This window comes from Perna viridis, chromosome 14, assembly GCF_037379345.1.
Source record: "Perna viridis isolate PV_CMFRI_1.1 ecotype Kerala chromosome 14, ASM3737934v1, whole genome shotgun sequence".
NCBI classification, from domain to species: domain Eukaryota; kingdom Metazoa; phylum Mollusca; class Bivalvia; order Mytilida; family Mytilidae; genus Perna; species Perna viridis.
In genome coordinates this window covers 14,768,128-14,782,536 of record NC_142458.1, presented here as the reverse complement: position 1 = coordinate 14,782,536, position 14,409 = coordinate 14,768,128, and the positions used below count along the sequence as shown (strand labels likewise).

General features: G+C 33.5%; 1 protein-coding gene across 1 annotated transcript in view; it reads right to left on the bottom strand.

Annotated features, from left to right (window-relative positions):
• The window catches only part of LOC148598329 (two pore potassium channel protein sup-9-like), a 73,374-nt gene extending 60,218 nt beyond the window's left edge, over positions 1 to 13,156 (bottom strand). The window contains exon 1 of the mRNA XM_088560146.1: positions 12,708 to 13,156. The gene's annotated coding sequence lies outside the window, so the exon portion shown is untranslated. The remainder of the gene's footprint in view (positions 1 to 12,707) is intronic.
• Between the last annotated feature and the right edge of the window lie 1,253 nt (positions 13,157 to 14,409).

The following is a 14,409-nucleotide window of genomic DNA, read 5'->3' as shown; positions in this document are numbered from 1 at the left end:
TTTATTGATCCAGAACGTACATGTACATGTATCTACAAATGTACATCAGAACCATCGGTGAAAAATGTGGTTTTTATTTTAACACGAACCTATATGTACATTATTTAAACTAGGGCAGATTGGTCGCTCTGGAAAATTAGTAAAATTTGAGTAAATTGACAAATATGGCAATGATTGCAACATGTACAATCACTGCGTTATTAGATTTGACTGTTTTCTTTTCAACATAATACAGCAATCAATCTGCGGCCAATGAAGAAACACGGAATTTTCGTCCACAACAAACTTTGAATGTTGATACCATTTCGAATGCGTTTGTCTGTAGATAACACATGACTGGGTCTCAACGGTACCACGCAATACGCACCGATATAGTCTATGATTTACCAGGGCAGATGGTAAGTAACCAGTCGAGGTAAAACAGACAAATGGACTATTTTATTCATAGTGATGAATCCAAATTAATCCTTCAGTTAGATTGGTTGTCTGAGCTGAGATGAGAAGAAGATACATCTCGATCCTTTAAAAGATAATTGAATTTCTTTATTGAGAAATTCTAACTGCAATATAGCAGAATTTGTAAACTTTAAGTAAAAGACAGTAAAGAACATCTCATTCCGAAAACCAAGCTTTCAAAACTGCACTGCAATGTTTGATATATGTCTGAGTCTGAGTAAATGTCAATAACATTGGCTATAGTTAAAATTAAATTCAGTATAATTGTGTTCCTCAGTACAGTCATGTATAATAATTGTGTGTATTTGACACACATACCGGACTATTTAGGCCTCAGTATCGTATTAATTTTCCCACAGACTTCTATAGTGAAGTGCATATTTTTAGGATTTTTAAAAAAAATATGTAAATAAATTCAATAAAACTTTCACTTATGTAACATTTCTAAGGACACGTGAAAAAATAATTTCCCGCAAGAAAATAGGGTGAGTCCACGAAGATCGGACAGAAAAGTAGTCTCAAACTATAAATAGCCATTTTCCCTACTTTCACTTTCGTTTTGCACTCACCAAACCAACCTTTTCAGTGGAACATTTTTATGATATTATGTTAGATTTTCTTTTAAAAAAGTTCTTCATCTTACAGTGTGATGTTTGCTCTATTTTATAAGTCATTGTTCATATCTTTTGACAAAATATTAGTTTGTAGAGAGGCAAAAAGAAAATACACTATATTTTTATAGCATCCATGTTCGTACACCTGCTCAGGGATATGCAATACGATACTGGTACCTTTAGTCGACAGTTATATACAACTAAGGTTAGTAAGATTTAGTGATCCGTTCAAAACAAAACCAGCGGTAACCCAATAATAAGACTAAAGCTTTGATAAGTTCGTGTTTAACCTATATATGATAGGACTGTATCTTCATCGAATCGGGTTGTCGATCTCCATACCTACATACATGTAGTTAATCAGTCAACATTTGTGAATAATTAGCAAGATATGCAGTGCAGTGCTCAACCTGTGAACTTACATGCGCATCAAATAGTTCAGGAAATGTACATCAACCTTGTAATATATCATATTAATCATGTAAATAAATATTGCGTTTGTGGCTTTGTTTGATAACCCCTTTGAAAGGTCTGAAATGGTATGAAAATTAAATCTGATAGCAATTTTCATTTAAAAAAGTGGGTTATTAAATTGAATATGATTCTGAATAAGTCGTATTGTGTAATAGTGATAAAAACTAAAAAGGAACGCCAATGGTTGTGTTAAGAAGGGCGGATCTACAATATAGTATGCGTCCTCTATAAAAATAGCAAAGCATGGATTTGACAAGAAAACAAACTTTGCAAACACTGAGTTAATCGTTTTAGTAACACAAGTAAGCCCTTTAGTAAACAAAACTTTTACAAACGCCCTTTCTTGCATTTAGTAGGAAAATAATCAAGAAATTCCTCTTCAAGAACTTTCGCCCCGCTTTGTTTAACAATTTGCATCTAACCTACGTCACATCCTGGATCAACTCCATTCATGAATGAAAATCGAAATGAATATAGATTGGGTTTGAATGGCAACTTTGGGTGGCCGCTGCTACAAACATACCCAACTGAGCAACCTGAGCCACACCAAAAATAGATTGTTTGTAGAGGGCATTGAAATCATTACACATATTTAAAAGTTTCAATATATTGGCACCAGGTTTCAGAGGAGATGAACATTTGTCATTCTGAAGCATCTTTATTGACCAAATGGGATTTAAAGTAAATCTTTTTAATAAACCTCTTGCATCCACCATTTCTACCAAGTTTAGCATGTTGAGTTTAAATTGGTCATGGGGTTCTCCTGTCGTTGTGCAAAATGTGAAAAATTTACGGACGACGGACGCAAAATGATGGCATACAAGCTAAACGGATCTTTTTGGTCCAGTAGAGCTAATACAGCAAAACGAAATGAGTTGAGCCTTCAGACAAAAATCGAATCGGTGGGCGAAGAAAGAAAACAAAAACATTCACAATGCACGATGTTATTTAAACTGCAAAATAAGCTCTCTGTTACATCCTGGGCCCAAAGTTAAGGCATTTCAGTGTGCACTGTGTAACTCTGGTGCAACTAGAAACCTTTCAAATATTGCCAAAAATAAACGTCACAGTCTAGGCACATTGGACAATTTGGAGGTCCATATTGCCATAAAATATCGACGATGAACGTGCTGAAAATGTGACGTATATTTTTGGCAATATTTGAAGCAATTCAGATATTTTGAAAAAGGGAGGTCCAGAGGTGTTCAACAAAAACAATTATGTTTTCATAGTGTAAGTACTGTGAACGTATTTTAATTTAAGTGGATACCAAATTTCGTGGATTAGGGAAGAAACACAAATTCGTGGATACTTGAATTCGTGGTTTGAATGTTTTCATTGTACAAATCAATGGGAATCTCTTATTCGTTGGGAACCAAATTTCGTGGTTTGGTCTATCCACGAAAACCACGAACAATAGTACTTTCAAAGTATATCTTATAATCCCTTGTAGAAAAACGATAACAAAACTAAATAAACAAAACCAAAACGAAAAACCTTCACAACAGAAAACAAAAACATGTAGACGCATTTAGAAAACTTGACTTTTTATGAGCAACTCGGCGGGTGTTTCTAGAAAAGCAGAGGACGCTTAACCTACCGGTGCACCTGGTCCATGCTCCCAGTTTTTAGTGGAGTCCGAGTTGCTCATTTGCTTTTGTTATTTTGTATGTATGACTTTAGTTACTTTATGTTCTTTGTTTTGTATGTCTGTTTTCCATGTTTGGTCTTTGTCCCTGGATTACATTCTTTTGATTACCGCTATAACCTTGGTTCCCTTGATTACTCTTTCAATATAATTCAAAATGTAGAGGGCATAATTATATACAAAGTCACTGAGATGGCACTCTGCGGCAAGTAACAAATAACTTAATGGCACACAATATATAGAGAGAATTTTAGCGGGGTATTCATTACACGAAATAAATGTCCTGATAATAAACTTATACCTATTGTCACGTGATATGATGAAAAAGAAATACAGCGGTCATCAATGCGACTTGACTGAATATATTACCAACTCAGCTGAAATAATATAATCACCTTGGAAATAGTTACATTGTTACAAACGATAGAAAATGATAACTGAATATCTTTTTCCGTCTTATGACGTCACATCTCTAATTGGAATACCGTGTTCATTTCTGCTACAATCGGATATGTTATTGTAAAGTGTAGATTTTTAGTACGAACAGTTACTATATGAACAGTAATAAATACGTTTAAAATAGCATGTGATAAGTTGAGAAAAGTTGGAAAATTTCACATTTTATTGGTTTTTATTGATATGACGAATGTTGTTACAAGTTATCCTGTTAGAAACGTCATTCTGTGAGTTATCAAAAGTTCTATTTTAATTATTCAACTCTGAATTTAACTGATCTTGTTTTTTTCTAGAAACGTAAACAAAACAATGAGGTCAAAATAAACTGTTTGAAAATTTGTATTCAAATTCAGAGGGACACGTTGGTATTAGGTTTGAAATAAGATGGTACTACTGTGTAACAGTGTTTTAACCAGACGGACACATATTGATTCAATCAAGAAATTTGAAAAAAAAACAGCGCAGGTTATCCTTTTGCTCATTTTACTTGAATGCTGCACAAAATTAACGACATTTTCCAACATAAAAGTGGGTGGTTGGTGCCATTCCTAGAACTCTACCTACAGATTTGCCACTGCGTTAGCTGTTTGGGTTCATTTAATGGTTGTGTCCTTTCTTAGTTTTATTCACATATTCAGTATTAGATTTGTTTAAACGTTGTCCTAGAATAATATGAACATGTATCGTTCTGTATAGGAGAGCCCAGATGCTTAAAACAAGGGATTGAGAATAGAAAAAAGAAATTTAACTCTTTATTTTGCATTGGCTTAATACAAATGAAAGCTGCTACAAATCAAGCATATATATAATGGCTCCATGGCATCTTGTTTCTTGCTTTACTAGGAGTATGAAAACTTATCTATGCTGCAAATTTATACTTTTGTCAGTATTTGTTATTTAAATATCATCCATTGGATTCAAGAGCACACATCGTGATCAAACCATTCACAAACCATTTAATTCGACTGAAATAAACACCTGTCAATTACTACTATTATCGCGATTATCGCCCCTGATAAAATTTAATGCGTCAAGCAGAAGCACGAACTTACACCTTGGTAGATTCTACTTCCGTTAAATCTGAGATTATTAAATTTTCTCTCCCAGTAAACAAGTTCAGCGATGGTATCGATTTTAGTTTTCTTGTTAGGGTGTTGAAGAAGTCAAGTAACTTAATCATCAAATAATCGGTGAAGCTAGGAAGAAAAAATAATATCAGATTTTATCGTGACTTTAAGACAGGAAGCGGAAGTGAAGCAAATAGAAAGCGAAACCATAAACAGTTCAGTAATATTTTAATACAACAATACAAAGGAACTTATCAAATTAAAATAACATTGCACTTTGATACATATAAATACATTGTACAATACGTAAACCATGTTATGCCATGACGGATTTTATTTAACTCTCCGTCTCCGGGGAGGGGGTAAATTCGTTTCTCATTGTTCTGATAGGGGTAGATAGTTGCCAAACCCTTATCATATATAACTTAATACGAAAAAAAATCTATGACCATACAAATTATCAACAATGTTACACTATTGACTTTATCAAACACCAAATATTCCAATCCGAACACTTCAGCCTTATATTTTAATTGTCTGATGTCCTACCCATGTATCCGCATCATACAATTGGAACATGAAAATTTCCCATTAAAGCGACCCAACCTTATCACATTGTAAATTGGTATGACCCTTCGAGACTGATATAACATAAGAAAAGGGTACCTTATTTCCAATATCCTGCCCAGAGAGGGCATATACTAGCGATGTCAAAGCCACACTCAGTGCTAAACACATCTTTCTATGCACATTTAAATTAAAAAAAATACACTGGAAACAACTTCGCGGATTAGTAATGAATAATGCTCACGCTTTGCATATTTTTCACATCCTGTATAGCAGAGCCTATAAGCTAACGTAGTGATAAGCAGTAAATCAGAAAACGGTTATAGGTCGGCGCGCGGAGGACATTGCCTTAGTTTCTACAAGTCACATGACAGATCTGACAAATTATGTAGTTATGTATGTTAGTGATGCCTTATATATTCTCACTATTAAAGTGGCTTCTCAATAGACCTTTTTCATATTCCCGATTTGGACTGTGATTTTTATTTTTTTTCAATTTTAGCCAAGAGAAGTAACCTTCCAACCTGACAGACTTGTTTACAGTCCGATTGGAGCAATAGACAGCAGTAGACTTTAAAATCAAATATTTGACTTATTGTAGCTGTGGTAGGTATTCGGTTACTTTTGAATAATTAATTTCAAACGATTTAGCTACTTACCGAAGTGTAAATAATTAAAGTTTCAAAGAAAAATGTTTACTTTTCTTCCATTCACCAACGACACCGCCAACACAAGTTGCCAGGCGTCGGTGGGTTACTTCCCTCTGAAAAAACTTGCTAAAATGGCATGCATTCCGTACATATAAAAAATGACTATTCTTACAATTTTTATAGGATATCCGTTTGGAAGGACGATAGCACCTTATCTGAAATTGGGAGATAATCGTGTTATAAGATGACTTCGTGTTAATTTTGTCAGCGGGGTTCGATCATGCGGCATTATTGACATGTGCATGTAATGTTCAAGATCTGTCATTTTTTTTGTTAAAAGATGCTTTTAAAAGTGCACAAAACATTAACGCTTTTGAAACTTAATGCAAAATGTAAGATTCAAAATTTGATAATTCAGACATCTTAAAAGCTTTCAAATGATAAGTATCACGCACTTCATAAGAGAAGAGGCGAAAAGAGAAAAAACACGGAATAATTAAATCCCTTTCCATATCCGATTTTCTCTTTTAGAAGTAATAGCCACAAAGATACATGACCGAGGCAAAAAAAGATTAGTTTGCCTGAATATTTTCGTTCTTATCCTTTGTTTGCTATTAAGGTTTATGCACTTTAACCAACCAACTGCTTCCTCCTTTCGTATGCAGAGTCAGGTCTTGTTTGTATTTTGAATATTACTATAAAATATTTGAGGTATATCAAAATAAACGAGAATCTGTATCGTTTTCCATGATACGCCTCATTCTGACGAGTTGAAACACAGTTTCGTGTACTGTTTAATATTTGGTTCGTGTCAAGCGCCCGCAACAGGCAAACCGGAAGAAGAATTAATTTTAGGTGAAAGACTGTTCTTTCTGGGTAAAAAAAATAAGCCCGGTCTCCTATCTGTGCAATGTGCATTGTGTAAACGCACTTCTTTATCAATAAGCAAGCACATTTACTCTTTACACATAGTAAATTGTTAAGTAGAATCTCCAATTGATAATAATGTTATCGAATAACTGTATTAATGCGTACTCCATATGTTCCTAATTCATCTTATTTATTGCTGTAATTTTCTGATATGTATCTATATGATTATGTATGACTGCTTCAGACGAAACTACTTGCAGAATTATGAATGTTCATTTGTAGCAAGCACTTAATGTTAATGCATTCATCACTGAATCTTAAAAAAAATGATACTAGGTACTCTAAATATTTCGTATTTGGCACTAAATTCTTACATTACATTAAGCAGTACTCGGTACAGTTTTACTGTTAATTTGAAAAGTTTCTAGTATGTCTAATGATTCGTTCAATTCCGCTGGAGTTTTAATTTTATTTTTTTTTTCAGCGTTATTTTGAAATGTTGAAGCAACTACCAACAACGATCAACACTTAGAAATAGTAGCTTGCCCACCAGCCTGTGACTGGCGTCGGTTTCAAGAAAAGTCGTAAGTGTGAAATTGATCGTAAATCATGACGTCACAATGCTATTTTAGTTTATGACGTCATTACTTAGGATCAACTTTACACTTGCGACTTTTTGTGAAATCGAGACCTGGGTATGACTTTTTTACATTATGTGAAATTATTTTGTTCTACAATTTCTGAATTTCATTTGATTTAGATTTGTGTTAAAAACAAATCAATATGTTATGTAAGAGAAAATATGGCATTATTGTCCTCGCTAGCTCCTATTCATGAATATTTTAAAGTACCTTCAAATTGAACATTTTCGGACCAAGATATTTTGGAAAGGGAGAGTCATCGATTTGCCAAACTTTGGCACAAAATAAACACAATTTTCCAAATAAAAAGTAAGTGTTTAATCGGACCACACCCACCCACCCCTCATGTAAAGTTAACGGTTTAAAAAAAAGACAATAAAAAGCTTCGCCAAGCGTGATACGACCGCATCCACTTGAACCCTGTTAATGTGGGACAAGTGTGGACACAATATTAGTTTTTGACAAACTTAAGCATGAGGACTTACAGTACATTATGGACACAACAACTGGTTCGGCTACACTACTGCACAATATTTTGAAATTCAATTCATGTAATGCTAGCATACTTCTTAAACCCTTGTAAAAAGAAACTTTTAACCAAAAAAAAATCATTAAAATCAAATTTAAAAAAATGATGTTTTTCTCCCCTTTGATCCCTTGTTACTAAAAATTGTAACAAATATTCCGATACTGATTGAAAATGCAGGCATGGACTCCAGAAAGTATCCCATGAAAACAAAATTCAAATTTGGACCAGAAATAAAAAGAATCATTTTTTTAGAAGTAGTTCACTTGAACTTTATAGTTAAAAAAAAACATAAGTCTCAGAGATATCTGGAATCTGATTAAAAACTGCAGGCACAATTTTTATTAAGAATCCAATAAAAAATTCCAAATCGAACCAAATTTCAAAAGATAATTTTTTAGGTTGTTTGGTCCCCTATAGACTGAAAATGCTAAATGCTACTTTAAATCTGCTAAATATTGGTAACACCGATCTTTAATAAACAAATTTTTAAAAAATTGTCAAAACTGAATGAGAAATAAACCCTTTAGATCAATTTTAAATAAATACCAATTTTACCACTTTTGGTCTTTTTGTAGAACGGTAGAGGTTCAATAGTCAATAGGAAGCTTTCCTTAGCAGCAAGTAATCATATATCAAAATTTCATGACATTTGGTTCAATAAAGCTAAAGTTTATCACACGGAAACGAAAATAATAACGACACCGAAAACGAAAACGATGGCATCATACAATGTAGAATAATAAGACTGTATTTTTGCAGTCGTATAGAAATCTCACGACTTAATATTTCAAGGTCTTGACACGCATTGATTACATGTACATGTACAAATGTACATTTCAAGAGGGATGCCATCGTCTAAAAAACAAAGTATTAAATGTTTGCCTTTATTAAGCTACAAAGCAACACTGAACAGTAACTACAAGTAACTGTGTGTGTTTAAATCTAGACCTCGTTTGCCCGAACCACGAACTGTCTTTTCAAAGCAACAAGCAATCAAACTTTTTAGAGGAGGTGTAGGGGTGAGGGGGGGTAAACAGTAAAAATACCATAGATACATGTATTTGCGATTTTTTATACCCCTTTCTGAATTTTGCTTGCTGTTACATGTGAATGTTAAAAGCAGAACTTTTGTCCCTGTTTCTATGCTGAGGATACACATTGATTTTTTTTGTAGTGGGTAATACAGTGCTTCCGGGCTTTGAGGCAGCATTGTTTTAGTTTTGTGCCAATTTTGAGCGACGGATGAACAGACAGACTCTAGTATACCAAAATATCCATGTAGAATGACGGGCGTATTAAAAAGAGAAAACAATATGCATGTACATGTTTGTATGTAATCTTAATTCATTTTATAGGGAGTCAGTGCCGTAGCCAGAAATTTTGTAAGAGGTGCAACTGTATACAGTTTCATTTTTCAAGGGGATGCACGTCCAATTTAAGGGGGTGCGCATCCGATTTTTAGATGATTTTCTCAAGGAATTCTAAATAATATTTTACGCAAGAAGAGGGTGCACTTGCACCCATGGCACTCCCTCTGGCTACGGCCATTGAAGTGTCCAACCCCTTTGCTTTTCTTTTAGAAAACAAATTTGTTTTAACTATCATGATTATATACATTGCATGTACAAGCTTCGTTATGCCCATGAACATTATATTAATTTGTTACAACGAGGGTTTATGAGGACATCTACAGCTGTTTGTCTACTTAATCGGTACTATAAAGCATATAATTTTACAGAGAGATTATTCACATTACATTCACGCTTTGAGTAACAAAATACTAATCGAATTCGTTTCAGAGTTAGACAAACAATGAAAATAAACATTTTCAGATGTTTTACGCCTTGAATGAATTCGGGGTCAATGACCATTTTGGTTGAAAGGCCAAAGTTCACGAAGTACGTGGCGATTAACTAAATAAAATATACCTTTGATTTTACAGATTTTATTCAATTATAGTTTTGATGCTTTTACCATATGTTTTCCTTGCTGTACTTAAGGGCATTCGGGATTATCGAGTGTTCTCTCATTTGTGTGATATTTATTTTGATGCAGAAATCTCTTCACGCAGACTACACTCTATAGCTTTGATCTCTTTTTAGATAATCTCATAAGCGTTTTAAACTTATGCTTCACTGCATATATTAGAGAGAAAGATCACGAAAACAACCAACAACAGTGAAATTACGAATATAGGTAAACGTAACATCAGTCATAGGCAAAAGTCTTTCACTCATGCTGTTTAATAGTACAATGTGCCAATAATTGAAACCCTAAAGGTCCGAGATTCAAATTATCAGAATAAATAAATTCCGAATGACTTAAGTTCATCTATGACCGTTACAATTCCCCTTTCTCTAAAAAAGAAGCGTTTGGTTTCGTTTAAAAAGCGATCTGAAATCATCTACATCCCATCTGATTTTTTGAGACACTATGGAATATGGCTCTGATTAAAAAAAAATATGACATAGCACCTTGCGGTTATTTGCTTGTCCTTACAATATTCATGATATTCAGATATACCTTTCATATATATTTATATGAAAGAAACTATACACAAATGATAACATCAAAATATCTTATTTTGAATGGTAGCATCTGCTGAAAAATATGCAATGAACACAAAATAAACAAAACAAAGAAAGCTGGTATTCCAAAATGCGAAATTACAAATTCTACTGTGAATGAATCACATCCCTCCCCCACATCGGATCAAAATAAATCTTCACTACTAAATTACACCACCAGAAATATCAGTGTTACGTGCATAACACGTGCATGCAATTTACTTGTGGTTTTCTTTCAGCGCTATCGTACGCAACTTTCATTTTCTCCACCCCAAAGACTATGATTCACAATACAAGTACTTCTACAACGTTCTCTTCTACTGAACTCCTTACATTTGTACCACAAGCCTTGCAACTACATCTACATGGTGATCATGGTGTTCGTCCGTCCGCACCTTTTTCGTTGCAGTTTCCTCTGCAACCACATATAACGACCACATGATTTTTATCAGAATCTTTAAATAGACATTTCATATCATGAGACTCGAACCACATTAACTACCTGATGGACAACTTTAATTTAATTAAGCAGGTAGACCTAAGGTAAGGGACACAACTCTTACAAATCACTGGAACGCTTGTATTCAGCATTTCACATCAATCTCATGTAAGCATCAAAGTAACTTGGATTGACTTCATTCTGTTTCAAATGAAAGCTTAATAGGCTTTGGTGAAATTGAATATGATACAAACATATCACTGATTTCAATAGTTGTGTCCCTTATCCTATGTCGATCTCCTTTAACCAAATATTTTTTCTGCCATTGGGATAGGGGTACCCCTTTGTGAGTTTTTATTACTTACACTTCATGACTTGTACATATCATAAGGATGAACTCCTTAATATTTGTAGTCTCACGACACAATGTACATTGTACATGTACATTTCAAAACGTTTACATGTACATGTATGTAAGTTCATTTATCGTCCATGTACATGTACATCTGCTGTTGATCCTCACACAGACTTCTTAATTTATTTCATGTTTACATTGCGTACATGTTGATAAAATACATTTTCGTTCAAATCTACCACTCGTAGAAATTTTCAACAAAACTATATACTTTTCTTTGGTTTTACTCTAACTTTCGAAAGGCGCAATTCAATTCTAACTTCAGCAGCAGTGTCTTGTTCATTGTTATTTCGTAATGCAATGTAACTAAAGCTGAAAGTTTTTTTCTCTGTAGATCACAATGAGAACAGTTTGTAACAGTATGGCTAACAATTATAAAATGTGAGCAACCGTACAAATTCAGGCCAAGTTTTGTTTCCTGCTACCCCCCAAAAAATATGACAGGTTAGTAGGGGAATTGTTTCATTTTTTAAAAACATTTTACATCGAGTTAATGGGGAAACATATACTTAAAAAATGCTCGAGATAATATGGCCGTAAAATGTTTGTTTAGGGTAGGCACAAAATCCCAGGGTAAGTGGGATAGCAGGAAATATTTTATATTTTTGTAGCCTCGGAAAGAATTCTGACAACAGTGTTGAGGGAAAGTCCACATTTTTACATCAAATATATCAATATGTGGCGAGATTTTCCTGTCAATAATTTTAATATTACTATAGTGTTATTATACAGAGTAACAGGTGTAAGAACTAATATAAATGATTCAACACCCACCCGGAAGTAGAATGTAATAAATCATATAATATAGGTTTGAGATATTTTTCATTATAAATAAAAGACAAAATAATAAAATTAAAAATGATTTATTTACTATATAGAACTTTTCTGCGCTTGATTTTCCTTCCAATTTTGTTATTTTTGGTTCAGAGTACTTTTTTAATACAATAAAGTATGAATGTTGAACTTATTCAGTTCTTATCCTGTTGCTGAAATTGAAACACGTGTACAGCATACCGCATTTTTCTAAATAGCTATGTGCATGATTGGTGTTTTTGTATTTATACGCCATAAAAACTCAAGTACAATTAAGAATTAAATTGTTGCATTTTACATGTTACAGTACTTGGTTTAAATTCCTATAAACTGACCGCGAATACTGTCAAACATACCAAAATTCATATCAAATTATCCATTTTTTTCTACAGTAACGAGTATAAAAACAAACGTTGAAACCGCCTAGACAGTAAACATGATAACAAAAGATAAACGAAGATAAGAGGACAAAATCACTAGAGAAATATATATCACACTTACCATATTGGAGTTCTCAACCACGTTTTCCATGCTATGAATGAATGTAGTCCATTCTTTGTATTCTATTGTGAGTTCGATGACTGGCTTTAATTACATGTGATTCGCTAATTGGATGAATATGCTAAATCGCTATGAATCCATCACAAATGCTATAAATAAGCCGTAATCCTGACTCTTTCGTATCATAATAACGCAGCTTTCCAGACACGCTTTGTCTTCCACAGGAAAATTGTAAGTTAAATTGTGATTTTCGATTCACATTTTTATCTAGCCTTTTTCTGTTAAACGTTATCATCACAACTCAAAACCCCATCACTCGAGATGTTTAATTCAGACCCAAAATCGATTTTTGTATTATTTACACAGAAATTTTCTTTGCTTGTTCACGAAGGACAATTATTCCGAATGTCAGTCACACGCGCTACTCTCACAGCCGACATTTGTAAAGTGTCGTCTGCAACTCTAAATCAACTCAATATTTCCTATGGATTAAATCCGAGAGGATCCGATGGAGCATATTAAAATGTGGATAGTCTCCAATTAACCGGGACGACAACCAATCTATCCGTTTGATGAACCGATCTGTTTTCATATTGATAGGTTTTTATATCTAATATTTATTACGTTCCTGAATGTTCTTTTTATGAAAATGTCATTTATTTCTGACTAAATGGGTTTGTACACATCCATCGATCCACTACCGTCCCGCGGATAAAACTATTAAACAGCTGCACAGAGAGATTCGAATATCGATTTGAAGCACGCTTGTTTCTCGCAGTTGTTTTAAAATGAAAGAGAATATCAAAACTATTTAATACATGCCCCACCGAAGAGATATGGGTCGTATTTCATTTGTTTTATGCGTGTATTTTTATTCATGGAATCGAATTTATTTTATAAAAAATCATAAAACGAAAATACCATCCCCGTAACAAGTACAGGGTCACCTAACATTATGAATAATGATAACTAAAAAAGAGGCAAGTTTTGATTTTGAGGGAACAGAATTTAAAAATAGAAATGATAAGTCAGCTGTTGAAAAATGCTAGGCATTTGTCAAATAGATGATTTTTTCACAGAAATAAAAATTAAGGCAAGGGATTCGGATAAAGGGGACATGAAATGGTTTAAGATATATTTCTGTCAGACACTGTTACAGACATAATTTGGTTGTTTTTGATCAACCGTACTTTTCTCAAAATATAATAGGCGTATATTTTGTGTTAAAATATGAATGAAACGAGAAATGAAACTAGAACAACTGTTACACGGGTACAGAATGTACTTAAATATGGATAAGAGCTAACAACTTGTTTTTGTTGTGTGTTTTTTTTTTTTTTTTTTTTTGGTCAAAAGTAATGGTATTTTTACGGACTTTTTAAAGTTTTTTTTTCATATTTCAAACGTCAGTGATGGATTTAATTGTCGCAAATAGTCTTTTTTTCATATTCCTGGCTTTGACCTTGTTTTTTTTTAATTTAAGCAAAGGGAAGTAACTCTCTAACCCGACAGACTTATTTACTGTCCGATATGAGCAATGGACAGAAGCAGACTTAACATTCAAATATTCGATTTACTGGGCTGCGATAATTACTTGTAAACTTTGAAACTTATTCAAACCATTTAGGTACTTACGGAAGTGAGAATGTTTTTAGTTTCAAAGAAAAGTGGACACTGTTATTCTTTTCCCCAAACGAGATCG